At 36.9% G+C, this 23063-nt stretch overlaps 1 protein-coding gene across 4 annotated transcripts in view; it reads right to left on the minus strand.

The window, feature by feature from the left end:
• Positions 1-23063, minus strand: part of NOL4 (nucleolar protein 4) — a 285053-nt gene that overhangs the window by 11300 nt on the left and 250690 nt on the right. The window lies entirely within an intron of this gene.

The following is a 23063-nucleotide window of genomic DNA, read 5'->3' on the forward strand; positions in this document are numbered from 1 at the left end:
AACAAATAGGATATGTGTAAAGTAAATGTAATAAGGAATTGCTCCATCAATTACAGAGCTGGGGAAGTCCTAATATCAGTAGTTGATGAGCTACATACCCAGGAAAGCTGATGGTGTAGTTGCAGTTGAACACCTAAGGCCCAGGAGAAGTGATGATACAAGTTTCAGTCTGAAACCTGGCAGGTTCAAGGCTGAAGGATTGTTGATATTTTACATATTTTAGGTAAAGTCTGAAAGCAGTATTTATAGACTGAAAATACCTATGTTCAAGCTGAAAGTACTAGCTCCTTTCCTTTGTTCTGTTTAGGTCTTCATTTGATTGGATGAAGCCCATCAACACTGGAAAGAGCAATTTCCTTTAGTCTACCAGTTCAAATGTTGATTTCATTCAGAAACACTCTCCCAGAATGTTTGTTTAGATGTCTGGATACCTCGTGGCCAGCCCAGTTGACACAAAAAAATTAACCATCAACACTCTACATCTCACTCCAGTAAATCACTTTTAGCTTTTTCAGATATCTAAACCACATTTATCTAAGATAAGATAAATGCCATAGTATTGGGTTGGTCAAAAGCATTGTTCAGTTTTTTCTGTACAATGGCTCTAGTAGCACTTACTTGTCTTTAACTTCATTTGAAACAATTTTGTTAGATTGTATTGTGACAGCTGTCATATTAGCATGCATTTTTAAAAAACTTACCAAAATACAATTTTTGTGTATTCATTTGAATAGTAAAGATAGAAGAAGGTACACATTTTTGGCATTATGCTTTATTATTTCAAGGAAGGTAAAAACTGAAACACAAAAATTTCTGAAGTATATGGAGAAGGTGCTGTGACCGACCAAATGTGTCAGAAGTGGTTTGTGAAGTTTCTTAGGACTACTGACATTTTGGACAAATAATGCTTTGCTGTGGGGCTGTCTTGTGCATTGGAAGAGGTTTAGCAGCACCCCTGGCCTCTACCCACTAGAAGCCATGAGTGGGAGATAGCCAACATACTCAAAATATCCAAATTAATAAAGTCTTTGATAAAAATGAGTCTCTTATGGAAAAATCCATACAGACTTTTTGGCCAACCCAATATAAAAAGTTTCATAAAAGTTGCTTTCTGTTCAATATGCTTAAAGGTAAATAGGAATGATTTGAAATTCCCAGATATGAACACACAGCCACACAGAGAATGGACACCCGAATGATTAAAAATGTAGGGTGACAAGCCCTAGCAGAAACACAGATGGGTCATGAGGCAGGGCGTGTGAATCAGTGAAGTAATAACTCCTCTGAAATTGGGATTATTGTGACCTTTTCTAAATGACTCATGTAACATTTTAAGGTATGTTTCTGTGTGCTGATTTTGTAAAAATATTAGAATTTGTATTTTAGAAGAAATTGGGATTACTATTAAGTTGATAGTTCATATAGCAATATTATAAAAATACAATGGCCACTCAGCTTGGTCATTATGAAGGTAGATGATATTTAGAAAAACTTCTCATAGTAAGATAGAATAATTTGTTTCAGTGCTATAAAAAACAAAACTGGAGATGTTTCATTTTTAGCTATTTTAGCTACTTCCCAATACTACTATCAGTCAGTAATCTAAAAAATTTATACGTGTCTGTCAAATTTCTACTCAAATATTTTAAATTTCATAGTTTACTATAAGTAAGTAATAATTATGGAAGAATGATAGGATATAATATATATGGGATCCTATAAATGAGCTTATAAGATATATTTATAGAGCTGGATACGCCAGCATCATGACAAAGGGATAAGACCCATTTGTATCTCAAATGTATATATACCTCATTGTCATCTAGAATCCTACAAAGCTTCCTCTGCCCAACACAATGATACACCTATGGACATATTGGGACAACAGGAAAGGCGGGACAGTGATTCCCCAGCCACTAGAGCTGAGCCTGTGGACCCAGCTAACATGGTAGCCATGGAGGATGAGAGGGGCAGGACAGCTCTGGAGCCTGAGAATCTGGATTCATCCCCTCACCCTGGGGCCCGGTGGTGGGGCCCAGCAGCTGTAGCAACTGGCTTACCTGACCATGGCAACTATCTAGAAGGGGATAAGGAGAATGGTGACTGGCTACTGGGCTATGTCAGTTGTGCAGGAAGCAGCTTGAGACACCCATTGTTCTCTTGCAGTATCCCATGTACTGAGCTGGGACCTCCATAACTGAGGGGTGGGGAGAGGCAGATAAGGCTATTAAAGGGACACAGTTGCTGCTGACTGTGCTCAGGACTTCAGCAAGAGGTCTTCCTGTGAGTGGCTGGGAGTACTTCACCTGAGGATCTCTCCACTTGGTCCACAGGCAGCCCCAATGTACCAAGTGCTAACTGCACACCTCTCTCCACTTAGCAGTCAGCTCCCCTTGCATGCTCTTTACTGTAAGGACAAGAGCAAATCCACTAGATGGAGAGCTATTATGAGAACAGATAAAGATCTATGGGCAAAGAAAAACTACAAACTTGGACTACACTGCTACTCTCTATAAAACCTAGAATGCAGAGAAAAGCCCAAATACAACAGTAACAATAAAAGTATATCCCACCAGAAGGAAACTAGTAAAGATTTCATGAGGTGTCTGCAACTTGAAAAGTGTGAACAGGGAACACAAAACTAAAAGAAATATATGCAAAATCAAGGAAACATGTCCTCACTCAAAGGTAGTAATAATTCTCTAATAATCAACCCTGAGGCATGACATTTTGTGACCTACCTGGTGAAGAAATTCAATAAAGTTTAAGAAAATGCAAAAAGAGAACTTTATAAATTGAGGAGCTGAAGAATTCAGTGAATAAAGTGAATGTTGCAATAGAGAACATCTGTGGTTGAGTAGAACAGATGGATAAGTCAGTACAGAAATTTTGCTATGACCCATTGAAAGCAGAAACAAGAATGGAGCGTGAATAAAGTGAACATGATCTTAGGATATTGCATCAAAAGAATAGTCCAGAGGGGAAGAGCAAAATTTATGTAGGGAAATAATAACCTGAGGACTGAGAAATACCCAAATCTGGGAAAAGTTAGGCATCCAAGTTCATACAGATATATTTTACTCTATTGTCTGAATGCAAAAAGAAATACCCTGAGACACATTACAGTGAAACTGGCAAAAATCAGAGTTCTAAAAGCAGGCGGGGAAGATTCTGACATAGAGGAAATGCCTGGAAGGCTGGCTGCAGATTTCTCAGTGGAAACCCATAAAGAAAGAAGAAAAAAGCCATGCAAGAAAACTCTGTTATTCTTGCCTGGCAAAGTTATCCTTTGGATATGAAGGGAAAACAAAAACTTCCCCAGATGAACAAAAGCTGAGGGGGTTAATCACCATTACGCCTGATCTGACATAAAAAGTGCTGCAAACAGGTTGCACAGTGACATGAAACCAAAGTTAGACAACATGCTGGTAAAGGTAAATATACAGTCAGACTTAGAGAGCTCTAAATCTGTAATAGTATGTTAATGATCACTTCTAATTATAGTACACTAATATTTTCCTTGAACACTCAACAAATGTTGGGAAAACTAGTTAACCACGTGCAGAAAAATGAAATTGTAAACCTATTTTATGCCACTCACAAATTACCTTGAAATAAATACTATAAAAACTCCTAGAAGAAAACAGGGAAGCACCTTGACATTGGCCATGGCAATAATTTTTTGAATATGACATGATAAGGCACAAGCAAAAATCAACACTTAGGACTACTCAAACTAAAAGTTTCTGCAAAGCAAGAGAAAATAACAAAATGAAACAGCAAACTTTGGAATAAAAAAAAAGATTTGTAAACCACATCCAATAAGAGGTTAATGTCCAAAATATGTAAAGAACTCAAACAACTCAATGACAAAAACTAAGCAATGTGATTACAAAATGGGCAGAGAAACTAGACATTTTTTTTTAATCCAAGGAGGATGCCTAAATGGTGAACAGGTATATAAAAAGACACTCAATATCACTTAAGTAAAACCACCACAGTGAGATATCAACACACAGAATATTATCTAGAAGATGTTGGCTAAGATGTGGAGATAAGGGAACCCTTGTACAATGTTGGTAGGAATTTAAATTAATGCAACCACTATGGAGAACAGTCTGGCGGTTTCACTTAAAAATTAAAAATAGAACTACCATATGATCCAGCAATTCTACTTCTGGGTATATATAAAAAGGAAATGAAAACAATATTGGGGAGAGAGAGAAGTATTCCCGTGCTGCAGGATTTTTTCCAATATCCAAAATACGGAAACAACTTGGATGTCCATTGATGGATGAATGGATAAAGTTTCAGTATATATGTGAACACTATCCAGCCATGAGCAATAAATAAGGAAGTCCTGCCATTTGCAACAAAATGCATGGACCCTGAGGGCATTATGCTAAGTGAGATGTTTGACAGAAAAGGACAAATACTGTATGCTTTCACTTATATGTGGAATCTAAGAATGTCAAACTTATAGAAACATATAGAATGATTGGTACCTGGAGCTGGGGGTGGTAGGATTGAGGATAGGTTGTGTAAGTATACAAACTTGTTGATAGCAGATAAATAAGTCATAGAGAGCTAACACACTGGATCTTGTTTCTATCACAAAAAAGAAATGGTAATTATGTGACATGGTAGAGGTATAAGGTAACACTACAGTGGTAATATATAAATACGTCAAATAATACATTGTATACCTTAAATAATAATGTATGTCGATTATATCATAATAAAACAGATTTATAAAAAGAATGTCCAGATTCAAACTATAAAGGAAAGAATGACTGATGTAAAATAAAAGATTCTTTTATAATTTTGTCAAAAATCTTCGGGGTAAAAACATAGATTCATAACATAGAAATTAATAAGGAAACATTAACCTTCAATGACAAGTTAGTCCAGATGGATTCAACATATATATGTAAAACATTTGTTCCAAAATCAACAGAATACACATTCTTCTCTAGTGTACATGGGACATTCTCTAGGACAGATCACATGTTGGTCCACAATACAAGCTTAATAAATTTAGTATTGAAATCATATTAAGCATTATTTCTAACCACAGTGGTATGAGTAGAAATAAATTTCAAGAAGACCCAGAAGCTTACAAACGTATAAAGGTTAAATAACGTGATACTAAACAACCACTGGAGCAAAAATGAAATAAAGAGAAATTAAAAAAAATACCTTGAGCCAAATGAAAATGGCAGTACAACATACAAAAACTTGCAAGATGTGCCCTGGCTGGTGTAGCTCAGTGGATTGAGCACAGGCCTGTGAAGCAAAGGGTTGCAGGCCAGATCCCCAGTAGGGGACACATGAGAGGCAACCACACATTGATGTTCCTCTCCCACTATTTCTCCTTCCTTTCCCCTCTAAAAATAAATAAAATATTCAAAAAAAAAAAACAAGATGCAGCAGAATCAGTTTTAAGAGGTAATATAGCAATAAATGCCTACCTCAAGAAACTAGAAAAAGAGGAACAGATAAATCTCTAAGTTAAAGGACTATAACAAAGATCAGAGTGAAAATTAATGTAATAGACACTAAAAATATAGAAAAGATTAATGAAACTGAGTTTTTAAAAAGATTTTATTTATTTCTAGAGAGAGGGGAAGGGAGGGAGAAGCATCAGTGTGTGGTTGCCTTGCACATGGCCCCCACTGGGGACCTGGCCCACAACCCAGGCATGTGCCCTGACCAGGAATCAAACTGGCGACCCTTTGATTCACAGCCCACACTCAATCCACTGAGCTACACCAGCCAGAGTAAAACTGAGGTTTTTTTTTAAAAAAAAGATACACAATACTGGCAAAACTGTGGCTAAAATCACCAAGAGAAAACTGGGAGGACTCAAAAATGAAAACAGTCATTACAACTGACACCACATAAATACCAAGGACCATAAGAAACTACTGCAAACAACTATGCGCCGACACACTGGATGGCCAGGAAGAAATGGGTAAATACTGGGAACAAAACCGAATTACAAAGAAAGAGAAAAACTGGACAAAACCAGTTACAATTAAGATGATTCGATCAGTGACTCAAAACCTCCCCAAAATAAAAAGTTTAGGAGCAATTTCAATGGTGTATTCTACCAAATATTTAAAAAAGAATTAATACCAAGTCCTTATAACACTCTTCAAAAAAGAGAAGAGTTCAGGACACTTCTAAACTCATTTTTCAAGCCTAGCATTTCATCATAAAAAAACAAGGATACCACATGAAAATATTATAGTCCAATATCCCTGCTGAACATAGATGCAAAGATCCTCAACAAAATATTATTAGCAAACCAACTCAACTATAGATGAAAAGTATCATAAACCATGATCAAATGGAATTTAGTGCAGGGATTGATTCAAGGAGGGTTCAATACCCATAAATCAATATATGTGATATGGTAGCAAAATGAATAAAATCATAGAATCATGTCTATTAATGCATAAAAAAGTTGTTGACAAAATTTACCATTTATTTTTTAAAAAGCCCTCTAAACAAAGTAAGTAAGTATGAATTTACCATCCATTTATTTTTTTAAAAAACCCTCTAAACAAAGTAAGTATATATGAAACACACCTCAACATAATAAAAGCCATACATATTATGAGAACCACAGCTTCCATAAATAAAAGGCCACCATACCCAATGGTGAACAAAGCTGAAAATTTTCCTCTAAGTTCAGGAACAAGACAAGGATGCCCTCTCTCACACCATTTTATTCAACACCATATTCAAAGTCCTAGCCTGAGTAATTTGGGGGGGTGGGGGGAATAGGAGTCATCCAAATCGGAAAGCAAGTAAAACTTTCATTATTTGTGAAGGACAATGTTATATATAGAAAACTCTATAGACTCCTTCAAAAAAATGGTTAGAAATAATAAATTCTATGAAGTTGCAGAATACAAAATTAATATAAGAAAATGTTTCACATTTGTATATTAATAACAATTTCTAATAAAATCCTATTAAAAATTGTATCAGCCCTGGCTGGTGTGGCTCACTGGATTGGTGCCAGCCTGTGAACTGAAAGGTCACTAGTTCTATTCCATCAGTCTACACACCTGGGCTGCGAGCCACGGTTTTGGTTGAGGGCTTGTGAGAGGCAATTGATGTTTCTCTGCCTCCCTTCCTTTTCTCTGAAAACAAAGTCTTTTAAAAAATAATTAAAAAATAAAACAGTACAAAACCAATAAATACCTAAAAATAAATTTAACCAGAGATGAAAGACTAGTAAACTGAAAACTATAAGATGCTGATGAAAGAAATTCAAGAAGACACAAATAAATGGAAAGATATTCTGTGCTCATGATTGTTAAAATATCTAAAGCAATCTACAGATGCAGTGCAATTCCTGTCAAAATTCCAATGACATTTTTCATCAAAATAAAACAAGCAATCCTAAAATTTGTGTTGGTACCACACCCCACATAGCCAAAGCAATCTAGAGAAAGAACAAAGCCAGAGGCAACATGCCCTCTGATTTCAAAATATATTACCAGACTACAGTAATCAAAGCAGTATGGTATTGGCATGAAAGGTAGCCTATAAATAAACCCATGCATAATATGGTCAATTAGCTTATAACAAAGGGGTCAAGAATATAGAATGAGAAAAGTCTCTTTAATAAACGATGGTGGGAGAAGTGGACAGCCACATGCAAAAGAATGAATCTGGATCACTATCTTATAGTATACACACAAATTAACTAAAAATGAAGATTTGAATAAACCTGAAACCATAAAACCCCTGTAAGAAAATACAGGCAGGAAGCTAAGCTACTTGACATTGGTCTTGGTGATGACTTTTTGGATTTGACAAAAAAAAAAGTTAACAAAAGAAAAAATAGACAAGTGGGACTACACACAGCTAAAAAGCTACTTCATAGCAAAGAGAGCCATCAACAAAATGAAAGGCAACCTTCTGAATAGGAGAAAATATTTGCAAGTCACATATATAAGGGATTAATATTCAAAATATGTAATGAACTCATACAACTCTATAGCAGAAAAGGAAGCAATACTGGGCAGAGGAGCAGAAGAGACATCTTTTTGAAGAAGGCATGCATTATATTCAACAGGTACTCGAAAAGGTGCTCAACCATCACTAATTCTCAGGAAAATGCAAATCAAAACCACAATGAGATTATTTCCTCACTCTTGTTAGGCTAGTATTTAAGAAGAAGACAAGAAATGACAATATTGACCAGGATGTGAATAAAGTAAAGGGAACCCTCGTACAAGGTTGGTGGAAATATAAATTGGTGCAGCCACTATGTAAAAACAGTATGAAGGTTCCTCAAAAAGTTAACAATAAAAGTAACATATAATCTAGCAATTACACTTCTGGGTATTTATTCAAAGAAAGTGAAAGCACTGACTTAAAAAATATATGCAGCCCACGTTCATTACAGCTCTGTTTATAGTAGCCACGTTATGGAAACAATCTTAGTGTCCATTGATGGATAAGTGGGTAAAGAAAATGTGGTGCTCACATACACACACACCGAATGGAGTATCAGCTGTAAAAAGAAATCTTTCCCTTTGCAATAACATGAATGGATCTTCAGGGCATTATGCTAAGTGAAAAAAGTCAGACAGGAAAGACAAATACCATATGATCTCACATACGTGTCACACCTAAAACAAAACAAGTTGATAGTTGCCAGAGGCAGGTCGTAGAGGTGGGCAAAATGCGCAAATGGGGTTAGAAGATCCGAACTTTCAATTATAAAATAAATAAGCTGTGGTGAGGTTATGTACAGTATGGTGACTATGATTAATAATGCTGTGTTACTTATTTGACAGTTGCTAAGAAAGTAGATCTTAAAAGTTCTCATCACAGGAAAAAATTTATAACTATGAATGGTGGCATATGTTAACTAGACTTGTGATCATTTTGCAGTGTATTCAAATACTGAATCATTCTATTGTATAACTGAAATTCATATAATATAGCAATTATACCTCAATTAAAATAACAGAATTTTAGGAAACAGTATTTGGAGATAGAATGCAGGTGCCTGTCCTCCCTTGATGATTTCTTCCCAAATATTTGCTTTGTCAAAAATCAACAGATTTAAGAGTTAAGTAGAATCATCTTTATGAAACTAGACACAATATTTTCCTGGATGTGAGGGCAGGTAGGGCTGATGGATTTCCACAGAGGTTAACGTCCTCCTCCCAATTCTTGCTTGTGTTTTTAAGTTGCACAGAATGGAAACTAATACTTTCCACAAGACAAGAAACCATCGGAGCAGACCATAGTTGGACAGAGTCCTGGGAAAAGAATGGCCTGTAGAAGATGAGAATGTGAAAGAATGAGGTATGTTATAAACACACAAAAACATATGTCTGCCTTCAATGATCAACCAAAAATAAACACAGTAATGACCTTCACAATTAGGGATCAACTGCATTCACGAATATCTATTCAGGAACAAAGAGTTAAGAAAACATGATTAGCCCTACAATATTGCCCTGAGGAACAATAAGAGAGTCATTTATACTGCCAAAATGGGAACGAGAAAAAAAATTCCTAAACTTAGAATAATGTGCCAGCTATATTTAGAATCACTCAGAGTACTCAAGAGGATTAGACTCCCTAATGGGTTTAAATCACCAGAAATAATCTGTTTCTCCCTACAGCTATTGAAATATTGTCCAGAATGTTACTCACTGCACATTTAATTTTGTAATTATCTGTTAATGGTGAATTTAAGTGGGTGGACCAAACAGCCCTGCAGGAAGAGTGTGTGCACTGGGTAGACACACACTCAGGGGAATGTATTTTGACTAGTACCAGCAACTGAACACAGATGGAAGGAGGGATATCAGAAAAAGCATTTGGATTTCAGTCAACAGTTATTGGGTTGGCCAAAAATCTGTTGTTTTTTCCATAAAATAAAAGACATTTTTTATTTTCACTGATAACTATTGATTTGGATATTTTGAGTATGTTGACTATCTCCCACGTGGTATAACGATGATTGCTCTCAATGTCTTGATTCGATTGCTATAAACTTCAACTGGTCTACCCAACCATGGAACATCAGCCAGTGATAAATCTTCAGTACAAAACTTTGCAAACCAATTTTAACATGTTCGATGAATCACAGCACCTTCTCTATACACTGTACAAATTTTTTTTGCATTTCAATTGTTTTTACCTTTCTTGAATGAAACATAACGTGTCCAAAATGTTGTATTTTCTTCTACCTTCCATATTTAAATAGCTACACAAAAATTCACCAATTTTAATGTATTTTTAATGCACACTGATATGACAGCTGTCACAATACAATCTACCAATATTGTTCCAAAGGAAGTTAAAGACAACTAAGCACTACTAGAGCCATCTTATGGAAAAAAAAACAACAAATATTCTGGCCAACCCAATACATGTCATTTAAAATGATTCTGTGCCTTGAAATCACAAAAAGATATATTAGCATTGTTGTTGCAGTCATACTTGGCACTTGAAAATTTTAACAGCAAAGAGAAAGAAAGCAGCTCTGGCTTTCTGACCCTTTGGAGAAATTCAGGCAGACAGATCCCCAGATCTCTAAGTGATTCTAGGGGAGCAGGCTGGTACACATTTCATTAAGGTGCATCAGTACCCAAACTCAGAAAACAGGAATACAGAAAATAGCCAATTTGATTTCCATATAGAGAGTGATAATTTTGACTTCCTAGAAAACTAGAACATTCCGATTTCCCCAAGAGAACACCTTCCTCAGTAGCAGAGGACTGGTTAGGCCAATACAATTTAACTGACTGGGAATCAGACAAATTCCCAGAGGACATGTCAAGGTTCAAAGGATGTTATATAAGGAAGACAGTAAGGAACCACAGTGAATTCGTGCTGTCTGGAAAGCCGGTATGTGGTATACCAGCAGGCTCAAGAGGAAGGGACCCAGAATACTGAGTCGTCTTTTCATTCTTTGCCTTCAGTGAGTAGGCAGAACACAAAATTCTCAAGAGGACCTTAAAAGTACATAAAGATCCATTTTATTGTAGAGAATGGGCTTTTAGGAAGCTGCTGCCAGAAAACGCTGATCAATACTGAGCTGCAAAACCAATTACATGTGCTGGGCAGTTTGGGGAAAACACAGGGCCACTCACCTGTCTTTTCAGAACCCTGCCTCTGAGACTCCTTGACCCACAGAAGCTGGTGGCAGATTTGAGGGCTCAGCCAGATACACTGAAATATGCTTCCTTTTCTGAGATAAATCACACCATTTTCCTTTCAATTTTCCAGCAAATGATTAACATAAATTACAATCCTGAGAACTGTGAGTTTGCTTCCTCTAAACATTACACAATTTTAAATTCTGTCACAATGATATTCTTTTAAAAACGTGTTTGTTTTGTGAAATAATTTCGATCTAAAATGGAACTGGAAGAGAGAAAATGGAGTCTCACACATGTGCCCACAGGAAAACAAAAGGACTGAGCGCCTGACTTCCCATAAAGGCCTGATTTACAGAAAACTGATAATATTGAGATTTTCTTAAATGATATAGTCTTAGAAAGTTTTGCCTATGGTTTCCAGATGGATGAACAAGAAATGGCCCATGTCAGGTGGGTCTTGCAAAATGAACTAAATTGAACTTTGTATGACTGGACTGTTTTTGTCTTCTCTGGAGACATTCAAAGTTCGTCTCCATTTGTTTTTCTTTGAACAGACCCTAACTGAACTTTCCTCCTTTACATTCCCTGCTCATAAACACAGCAGACCCCGAGCTCTCTGCGGGCTTGCCTATAGCTTGCTGCAGTTGGCATGTCCTGAATGGCAATTCCTCTGCTATTCTAGAATAAACTCATTTTTTTTTAGCTTGCTTCAGTTTACCTCTTTATTTAGGTGGACAGTTTTTAGTTTTCCAGTAACCCCAGCCTACGTCAAAGAGGTTTTAAATACCTGCGTTACAATTTATTAGCAATTCTTGGAACCCTAAAACAACGGAAAGTTATTTAAACACTAAGCAATTTGAAATACAAGCATTACTATTTATGAATCACCATATCATTCTCCATAAGGTTATTCATTGACCTCGTTTCTTTCATTGAGGAGTGAATGACACGTACCTAATTAGATGCAATGAGCCTGATGGAAGTAAATGTAAAAAGATTTTGTGATAGAAAACCACCCTAAGGCCAAAATGTAAGGTAAGATGAGTCTAGAACCAGTATCTGCAGTACAAGGCCACTCACCACCTTGACAACTCAACACTTGAAATGTGTCCCAGTATGACTGAGGAACTAAATTTTATTTCATTTTAATAGCCACATGTGGCTAGTGGTTATTGTACTGGATAGCACAGATGTCAATAAACTTATATTTGACAGGAAAGGAAAACAAAATAAGGATACAAATGAGCAGAGTTTAAAGTAGGACAACATTCTGGGTAAGTCTTTGAGGGAACACACATGGGAGGAATCGGCTTACTAAGAATAGATGGTAACAACTTGGAAACAATGGAAAAATCTCTAGGTATAAGTGACATCTTACTATGCACTGTATGTAGAATGTGCTTTGACAACTCACTCAGGTTAATTGAAACTTTACTGAGATAGACTAACTACATAATCCCAATTACATTGACTTCAATTAGATTACACAGTTACCTTTCTTCAGATAATGTTATCTTGTCTTCCCACTGTTTGAAAGACATAAAAGTAACTGGCAGGGATTGCTTAACTTTGGTGAATCAATTTTGGGCTCTGCTCTATAAAATCTACACTGTTTAACATAATAGACTTTATGCATTTTTTACACCACAGAAACGGCAAGCTGGCTTCCTGGAGCACAGTGACAATGGTTCCCTCCCCCCCACACACACACACATCTGCACTAATTCTCTGCATGTGGCTAGTGAGCCAGAACACGTCCTCAAGAGGAAAAAGTGCACCTTCCCGGTTCCCTGGGTAACGATGGTCAATACCTCTTTCCTGAACCAGGGGACTGGAGAGGAATATACTTCAAACCAATTTCTGTATTTCAAAATATCTGTCTGAAATGCTTGATACGAAACACTTTTCTTTTTCCAGTGTTATGTTCTTCAGGGGTATTAAAGACAAAAAGAGAACACACTGGAAAAGACTTCCTCCTCTTCAACTATTATGCTCCACTGAATTTAGTTAAGTTTTCCAAAATGCTACAGTATTTTAACAGAACAGTTTCTTTCACCAAATTTTTCATTTATCCATTCAATATTCATCAAACACTAATATAAGCCAGTTGCCTATGGATACTGGTGGTGTGATAGTCAAAAAAGTGACTTTGCCTGCCCTCAAAGTATACACTATGAGAGAAAAGAGCACATAACCGAAGTTCAACAGAAGATGTGACTAGGGGATTGTGGGAACATACTGGAAGGACATTTGATGGGTGCAGCCACCAGAAAATTATCACAGAGAACGTAATAGCTGATGAGCTTGGTGCATGGCGAGGGCGTTCCTGCATGAGATAACACCAGAAACAAGCAATGGTATGCATGTGGATGAATAATTCATTTTTAAACAATTAAATATTAGCTATCTTGGCAAGTCTAGGCCAAGCTCTCCAGTAGGCAACTGGTTACATAATTTGAAGCTCAGAGCAAAGCATGAGATGATACACAGCTTTTGGCATATTCTGCAACTGAAATCGTAAGAGCGAGTAGGCTCTTTGAGCAGCGTACAGATCAAGAGGATTGAAGGGATAAGGGCAGGATATGCTAGGCGACTCTCTGCATGGAAGGGCCTGCGCACAGAGAAAAAGTCCAAGACGCTGGAGGGAGACTTATCTGAGGAGCATACGGTGACATGACAGTGGTATCATGGAAGCCAAGAGAGTGGATGTTTCAAAGCTCTAATTATCAACAGATTCAAATATACCCAAGAAATCCGGTAAGAAAAAGGGCAAAAATCATCCTTAGGTTGGCAACAAGTGGAATCACTGATAGACTTAACCTGACCAGGTTCAACAGAGTGGTGGGGGGAAGCATTTATAATGAACTGAGGAGTGATTGGTAGATGAGAAGTGAAGACAGCAAATGGGCAGAAGTACTTCTTCCAAAATTTCAAATGAGAAGTGCCACCTCAGAACCCTGATGCCCAGGGGCAGCACTATCCATATACAGCGGAAGCTACACCATCATGGACTGGCTCCAAGGCAGTGATGAATCTTATGGCCAAGCTTCCTTAAACTTATAATTATAGGCCAGGGTCCAAAGAATCTTTATAGCCAACAATCCTGAATATTAGTGAGGAATGAAGATGACAATGGATGTAAAGATTCTAACAAGAAATTGCTATACAAATGTTAGTTATTATGGTCATTATTACTACAATTTGGTCACGTTGGGTTTTGGTTTGTATATGAGCCCAGTTTATATCAGAGTTGAAAAACAAATGGAAACGTCTGCCCAATGGAGTTCATGGAGAGGAAACATCAGTAGTTAACTTATGCATTATGCATACAGTTTAGACTCCAGAGATCCAATGGATAACCGCAGCGAACCACAATTGCCCTCTTTAGAGAGCTCAGTGTGAACTTCCTCATAGAAAAAAAAAAAAAAACATTCCAAAGTCCTCTGTAATTGAATGTGATAATAATGGGAGTATTGGCTGCTTGCTTCTCATTTCAGTGGGGTAATTTGAATAAACTCTTTATGCAAATTGTAACTGCTGTCATTATGATAACACTCCAACTTGAAAATTTGGATTGTTGGGTGCAGACCCTTGCCAGTTCTAAACGAATGGAGGCTGGCTAGCGAAGGATGCGAAGAGCACCCTTTCCATTCTGTGAAGTCTCTGACATGGACAAGCTTTCCCTTATTTCTACTGTATTCAGAATTAAACAGGAGTTTATCAAACATGTTGAGGCCTTGCTCTTTCATCCTCAGAATTCTTAAATTCAGTTTAATCTTTCCTGTTTCCTCTGATTCTTTCGCTTTATCAAAGAAAAACCCTTCACCCTGCCATCCAATATACATAAATAATTCTCTTTGTACCTTTTTGACTCCTGGCACCAAGTGTTCTATCTTTAAAATTTTATTCCTTCATTAAGCCACTAAGATTGAGTACTTACTGTATGCCTGGCTTTATTCAGGGGATGTAATAGTGAACAAGGCAGAGTTTCTGCTTTCAAGGAGTACATAAGGAAAAATAGTTGAAAACACATGCCACGATTCAATGAGTTAAGTGCTAGAATAAGAGCACATGGAAGTGCATGATTAATCTTCCAAAGGGTTGGGGGGGGTGGGAGGGGAGCTCCGTAAGTTTCACAGAGGAACTACTATTTAATCAGAGTCCTAAAAGATTTGGATATTTAGACAAGAAGAGAATGAATTTTTTCCCCCTCTAATCTGTAAATTTCTTGAGGTCAGTGAGTCTGCTTTCTTTAACTTTGTTTCTTATAAAGTAACTGTTATTGACAGGGTATTTGCATTCCCCTCAAAATTCAGGTTTGGAAAGCTAATCTCCAAGGTGATGGCATTTGGAATATAGGGCCTTGGGGTGGTGATTAGGTCCTGAGGGTGGAGCCCTCATGAATGGGATTAGTGCCTTTATAAGAGGCCCTAAAGTAGGTGACGGCCACCTACAAACCAGAAAACAGACTTTATCCAGAGACCAAATATATAGGCACCTTGATCTTGGACTTCCTGGCTTCTAGAACTGTGAGTAATGTTTTGTTGTTTAAGCCACCCAACTCTGATATTTTTGTTATAGCAACCCAAACAGGCTAAGAAAGTTCCCATTATAGTGAAATAAACACGAGAAACCCCCAAATACTTGTTTACTTAAATCCAAATGCTGTTAAATTTCCTTCTTAATCCTTCTGCCTTCACATTTTTTTTCCTGAACGCAATACAATCTGCAGGGTTTATCTTCCTATTACATTGGTTTAAAAGGTTCTATAAACACTATCTTTTAAAATTCTTGTTCTACTATTTATGCTTCTCAGTTTCTCTGTTCATGGTTTGAATTCTGATGGTCTTCATCTATCTGCTTTATAAATTGTCAGATGAGTGGCTAATTCACCCTGGTCTGCTGAGCGTTGTTGCTCCCTTCCACCCTTTTCAGAAGATCCCTACAAATTTCAAAATCAAGACTTCTCAAACTTAGGTTTAACTGGAGCTCTCAGATATGAGGTGGGCATCTGGTAGAATGCTAATCTTCTCCTATGTCCTATTTAGCTCTCAAGATTTATGCATATGTATGTAGCTGCTTTCTTCACAGCTCCAAATCTGTTACAGGGCATGGCTATTCTGATGTCTTAAAAACGGAAAAATAAATTGAAGATAACAGTTTTAAGAATCAAAGTGTTTGGGGTTCTGGGAATTTATGAAGAAATTGCCCAACTAAAGTCAATCACAGGCCTGATCAATCCAGCTGTCTTTCTGTTAAAACAAGCAAAAAACAAAATCAAAACAGTAACGGCCAATCCCAGTGCTATAGGTAGTATGCATTTTTGAGAAGAAAAGGTGTTTAGAGATCCTGCACAGTATGGATGGAAGCATATCCCTTGCTACCATCACTATAGTAAGAGTCCTTTCTCAAATATGAACTAAAGAAAGTCTCTTAGGTTTAAATCAAAAACTGTTATTTGCCACACTAGTGTTTTTTTTTTTTTTTTTAACTCAGTGATGCAGCCCAAAGCCATTGCTCAGAGAAAGCCAAATCACTGTTGATTAGCTGTGTGCCATTTTGGTTACTCTGCTGTTCTTGTTTCTTCCCAGCAGTACACGGACTGAGTTGTTCAAAGCCATTCTTTGCTGTACCCTTATAAGAGGCCTTTATCTTATCATACTGAAGCCGAAAGATATATCACAAAGTCAATCTGTGTGGCCCTGAGTGAATCACCCTACTTTCCTGGCTAATTTTTTTTAATTGTTCATTTAAAGCCTTTAAAAAATAAAGAGGTTCCCATCACATTATTTTTCAAGTCCATTTAGACTCTGTCCATGATACTGAGGGTTTTTCTTGGGGGGGAGACTTACAAAATGGACCCCACCATAAAACCATAGTATTTATACTGAAAACTTACAAAACCTTATTTCTAACCACTTACATGACTGCATATCTGGAATCCATACCAGATGTCTTATGTGACTTTTGAGCACTACTGAATGGTATGGTTGAGCAATGAATGCCAATGTATTATGATTACATGTGTGTGTACATGTGTGTACTGTGGTACGTGCTTCAGATGACAACTTCAGGATGTTATGAGAGTTATAACATCCTGAAGTTGATCTACACTTGGAGTTCAGGATTTAAGAGATGAGCAATCAGGGCAGTGGGGGCAGACAAAATCAGGTCAAGTAAAACTTCAGGTGGGGGTGAACACTGAGGCATGAAGGGCTGGATGATGTCATTTTCCTGAGAATGATGAGAGCCCCTAGAAGGGTTTTAGACAATGAAGTGATGTGATCACGGTTTTCATTTTCTTAGATTACTTTGGTTTCTCTGTAAAGAATGGGTTGAAGAGCAAGAAAAACTTTTAGAGCCCTGTCCATTAATAATTCATAGCAACAATTTTCCTTTATATTCCCTTTCAGTTTTCACTCAGGGTTGGCAGTTGCCCCAAAGTTCTCTCCCACCGCTCCAAAAAACTTGCTCAAAATATTCTGTGTCTTTAATCTTTTCTTTCTCTGTACATATTATCTTTTTTGAAAGATAGAGCTGCCATAAGTAGCTCTCTTTCTTTTTCATAAAATCATAATGCTTCCTACAACTTGCTAAATACATGGAGCCACGTGGGGCATTGAAAATGTGAGGCCCACAGGGCACTGTTCTCAGAAGAGCCCTCAGCTTTGTTTCACGCTCCGTTATCACCATCTTGAAGTACTTATTTTTACAGAAGAGGGTCCACATTTGCATTTGGCAGTGGGCTCCCAAAATTACTCAGCCACTTACGAAGCAACAATACATTATTTCGGTTGTGCGTGAGTAGAGGTGAGCAACACTCAGTTTGTTCTATACTCTTCTATGTGTCACCACCCCCCAAAGCTCCGCCCACTTGTCATCATTCTCAGCACCGCTATGATCATGCAAGTTACCATTGTCTTTTCCTGAGACTGCAGAAGTAACTAATATTAGGCAAAACAGACTTTCCAAAGTTACTAGTGATAAAGAGGGGCATTTTACAATGATAAAAGAGTGACTCCATTGAGAAGACATGCGAAATAAACAATATATGTTCCCAACAGCAGTCTCCAAATAAGATGAAACAAAACTGTCAGAATCGAAGGCAAAAGTCGACAATTCAATAATAGTACTTGAAGACTTCAATACCCTTCTTCCAGTAGTGGCTATAAAAACGAGGCAAATGATCAAGATTAGAAAAGTCTTAACACTATAAAACCTACTAGGCCTAGTATGCATTTAGAAAGTGCCCTCAACAGCAGACCACACACTACCCTGAGGTACAGGTGAAATCCTCTCCAGGAGAGACCGTGGCCTGGGCCATAAAATGAGCTCCGATAAACTGGAAAGGACTGAAATTACATGAAGCCTGCTGTCTGTTCACAATGGAATAAAACTAAAATCATGAACAGAAAGACATTTGGGAAATTCACAAATATGTGGCAACTAAACAACACAGCTCTAAATAACCAATGGGTCAAAGAAGAAATGATAAAGAAAATTAGAATTTACTTTGAGGTGAAGGAAAACAAAAATACAACATACAAAAACGTATGTGATGCAAATGAAGTATTGCTTCAAAGGAAGCTTATAGTTATAAAAGCCTACGTATAAAGAGAAAAGATGCCTTCAAGCAAATGGCTTAACTTTTCATCTTAAGACACTGGAAAATAAGAACTAAACTTAATGTAAGCAAAAATGAAGGAAATAATATATATATAGGAATAGGAATCAGTGAAATAGGGAATAGAAAACAATAGAGAAAATCATTGAAATCAAAGCTTGTTCTTCGAAAAGACTGAGATACAAACTTTTAGCTAGTATACGACCAAGAAGAAAAGGGAGAACACTCAAATGACTCTGTCATTTGTAAGGGTGCATCACTATTGACCTTCCAAAAATAAACAATTATGAAGGAATATTATGGACAACCGTGCCAATAAATTAGATAGTTTATTGGAATGGGTCTTTTCCTGGAAACACACAAACTATCTAAACTAACTCAAGAGGATATAGACAATATAAGTGGACCTCAGAGCAAGCAACATGTTTGAGTTAACAAGCAAAAACCTCCCAGATCTCCCAGCACTATTTACTGAAAAGACTAGTACATTTATACAATGGAATACTATGCAGCAGAAAGAAAGGAGGAACTCCTACCTTTTCTGACAGCATGGATGGAACTGGAGAATATATTAAGTGAAATAAGCCAGTCAGAGAAAGATACATACCATCTGATCTCTACTTATAAAATATACCTAATGAACAAAATAAACTAATGGGCAAAATAGAACTGGAAACATGGAACAGACTGACAGTGGCCGGGGGGAGGCAGGGGAAGGGGTGGATAACAGGAAAGGAGGGGGAGGGAATAGTCAAAGAACATGTATGAATGACTCATGGACACAGACAATGGTGAGGGATTGACTGTGGGAGTGGAGGGAGCTGAGTGGAGGAGGGCAAAGGGGGAAAAACTGGGACAACTGTAATAAAACAACAATAAAAAAGATTTAAAAAATACCTCCCAGGAGAGCCCAGGCCCCGACAGCATCACTCCTGAATTCTACCAAACATTTAAAGTATGACTACCAATACCTCAGAATCTCTTCCAAAACAATTAAAAAATGTAGAGTAACATTTTAAGAAAATCATTACATCTACAATAGTATCACAAAGGGAAATATTTAGCAATAAAATTAATAAAGTGTAAATCTTCTACTGTAAATACTATGAGACATACTAAGAGAAATTTAAAAAGAATGAAATAAATGTAAAGATATCTCATGTTCAGTCTGTTATTTACTCAAAACTTTAAACTCAGTTACTGCATTAATGAACCAACAATTTCATTTCTAAGTACTTACACAAACATTGATTATATATATATAACATATATAATACACAGGCATTAAAAATAGGTTTACAGCAGCATTATTCATAGTAACCTAAAAGTGAAAAATGTCCTAGTGCCTAGCAATTAATGAATGACTTAACAAAATATAGCATATCTGTAAATAGGACATTATTTGGCAATAAAAAAGAATGAAGTATTGATACACGCTATAACACAAATGAGCCTTGAAAATATTATGCTGAGCGAAAGAAGCCAGACTAAAAGATAACTTACTGTGTGATCCATTTATTTATATGAAATGTTCAAAGTAGATGAGAGAGTATATTAGTGCTTACCAGGTATGGTCACTTAACTGTACCTCAATGCTTGCATCCATTATACAGATTATTAGCTCAGTAGTTTACAGTGTGGACTTTGATGTCAGAATGCCTGTGTTCAAACCCTGGATCTTCCCTTTATTAAGGAGGGGCTTTGGGCAAGTCACCCAACTTCTCTGAGCCTCAAAAAATAAACTTTAATCATGTTAGAAAAAAGGAAGTGATGCCCGGGTATTATATTTTAAAGTGGATGGAATTTTACTTTTATAAAAATTTCCTCCAAATTCCAGGACTTAACTCATAAGACTGTGTAAGGGTTAAATACAGATTAGGCTGAGGTTACTCAATAAGTAGTATTTATTATGTTTGTGTTAAGTGAATTAATTTAAAAGATGAATGATATTTTGGAAGACGACAAAAAGATTTTGTGTCAATAAAATCTTTTGACTATACTCTGCCCCTCCCCCATTTTATAGTTTTTTTTGGGGGGGGTTAAGTTCTGAACTACCTATCAGTTCTTACTTCACATGTAAAATATTTTAGATTTTCCAGCTTTATAGGCTAAAAGAATTTTTAGACTTTGTTTATGTTTTCCTTTTCTGAACTTGGATTTGCTCTTGTCTGATTTGCTGTTCAAATAAAAAGACGACTTGTGAACAGCTGAGAAGGCTCACTAGCTTCTGAAAAACTGAATATGCACTTGAAACGAAATTTCTTCCCAGAATAAGCTCCTTCATTTTTTCCCTTCCACTTAAGGCACCACTTTTTTTGAGCTGGAAGGCAACTGATTTAGACTAAAGCTAAATCCTGTCCTCAGGGGACCCTTAATTCTAGGGCAGACCTGAGAGCTCCAGCCTTCCAGCAGAATCACTCCCAAACACTGACAATGCAGTTCCCTCCCAAATATATCCAAATCCCACCGAGCCTAATTCAACTGTTAGAATTCAGCTTGGTCTCTGTTTTTAGGCACTTTCAGTGGAAACAAATAGGAAATACCAGTTCTCAGTGATAGTACAAATACAAGACTGTGCCGTTTTTGCTTAAACTGATTTTACCTCTGTATGTACTGTGTCCCCCTGCTAAAAATCACAGCTTTCACTGATACCCGCATCATTATAAATTTGCTTTAAACCATCATACACAGACAACAGTCCCAAAATAACAACATGATTACTGAAAATAACTTAAGGTTTAGTCATATGCTTGCACACAGTGGAACATGGTATCTGAGATTACCTGGAAAAGTCACTTCCTCTCCCTGGGGCCCTGCCAACCATTCATTAAACAGATAAGAGTTCATTTGCATCATTTTCATTTCAATGTTAGGGATTCTTAAAATCAGTTTCCTTCCTAATTATATATAAATTGTTCCAAAGTTAAATTTGTAAAACAAAACTTAAAAACCATGTATAAGCAGATAATTCTGGCTTATATTCCTTTCCCCATATCATTCTCCCTCATCCCTGCCTCTATGCAAACTTTTAAAAAAATTATGCTAATATTCACTAAAAAAAAGATTTATATAAGTACTCAGCATCACCTGGACTATATAAAGACATTTTTTATTACTTTTCATAGGTACCTGTTACTCTCCAGTTTGAATATACTATAATGGAATCAACTGGCCATCTACTAATTGACATTTTTATTGGTAACCACCCTTTTTAAATTGATAAAAAACACAGAAATGAATAGTCATGTGCATGTCTTTTTGTATTTTTGCCAGTGTGTCTTTGAGATAGATTCCTAACAAGAGGTTCCTAAAGAGATTGCTGGGTCAAATGGTAAATGCATGTGTAATTTTGCTAGATATTATCAAATTCCCCTCCAACTTCTTGCATTTCTACAAGCAATACATGAGTTTGCATATCTCCTACAGCCTTGTCAAAGCATACTGTGTAAACATTTGGATTTTTGCTAATGTGACAGATAGAAGCTGCGATTTTCTTAGGCATGAGTGGCCTTGAGTAACTACCTGTATTTAAGGGACATTTACATTGCTTTTTCTGGGAATTGTGCATTCATATTTCTAGCCTTTTTTTAATGTATAGTTTTGGGCATTTCCTCTTTTTAGAATATCCTCAAGTCTTGACCTATTAGACTTTCATAGTATATAATAATATTTAGTTTACCCTTTATTTTTTCACTGTATCATGTGCTTTGTCATAAAAAATGGTTTGTGTTTGTGTGTGTGTAATGAAACTCATTTTCTCTGGATTTTAAGTATAGTTTAGGAAAGCTTTTCATGCGACCCAGTTATATGAAATTCACCCATGTATTCATTTCTAAGATATATGTAGTTTTGTATTACACTTTTGGAATTAATTCTACATAAAAGCTTAAGAAATTCCTTCAAGTCTCCCAAGCACGAGCCACCATGAGCTGGCTCCGTCCAGTACACTGTTCCCACTGCTGGCAAGCACGCCACTGTCATCCGTGAGCCAGTGGCTGGAGGGACCTGGGCTGTTTCTACGTGTGGCTTCAGGCTGGATGTTCTTAAGCACAGGGACTGTGTATGTACATTTCATCAAGTCAGTAAAGTGCCTGGGCCTCCAATCTTCCAAATTAAAAACTTAAACATTAAGAAAACGTGTCATTATTCTTGAAGAATAGGACATTACAGCTTTGGGGGAAGACGTCTGCGATTTCTCTAGTTGAGAAATGTTTTCAGTATAAAACAGCAATCGTTCAGTTGCATAATAGTGCTGTTACTGCCAGAAACAGGCACGGACTAGGGAGCTATCC

Source organism: Artibeus jamaicensis, unplaced genomic scaffold (genome assembly GCF_021234435.1).
Source record: "Artibeus jamaicensis isolate MK-2021 breed Jamaican fruit bat unplaced genomic scaffold, CSHL_Jam_final contig_354, whole genome shotgun sequence".
In the NCBI taxonomy this organism is placed as follows: Eukaryota; Metazoa; Chordata; class Mammalia; order Chiroptera; family Phyllostomidae; genus Artibeus; species Artibeus jamaicensis.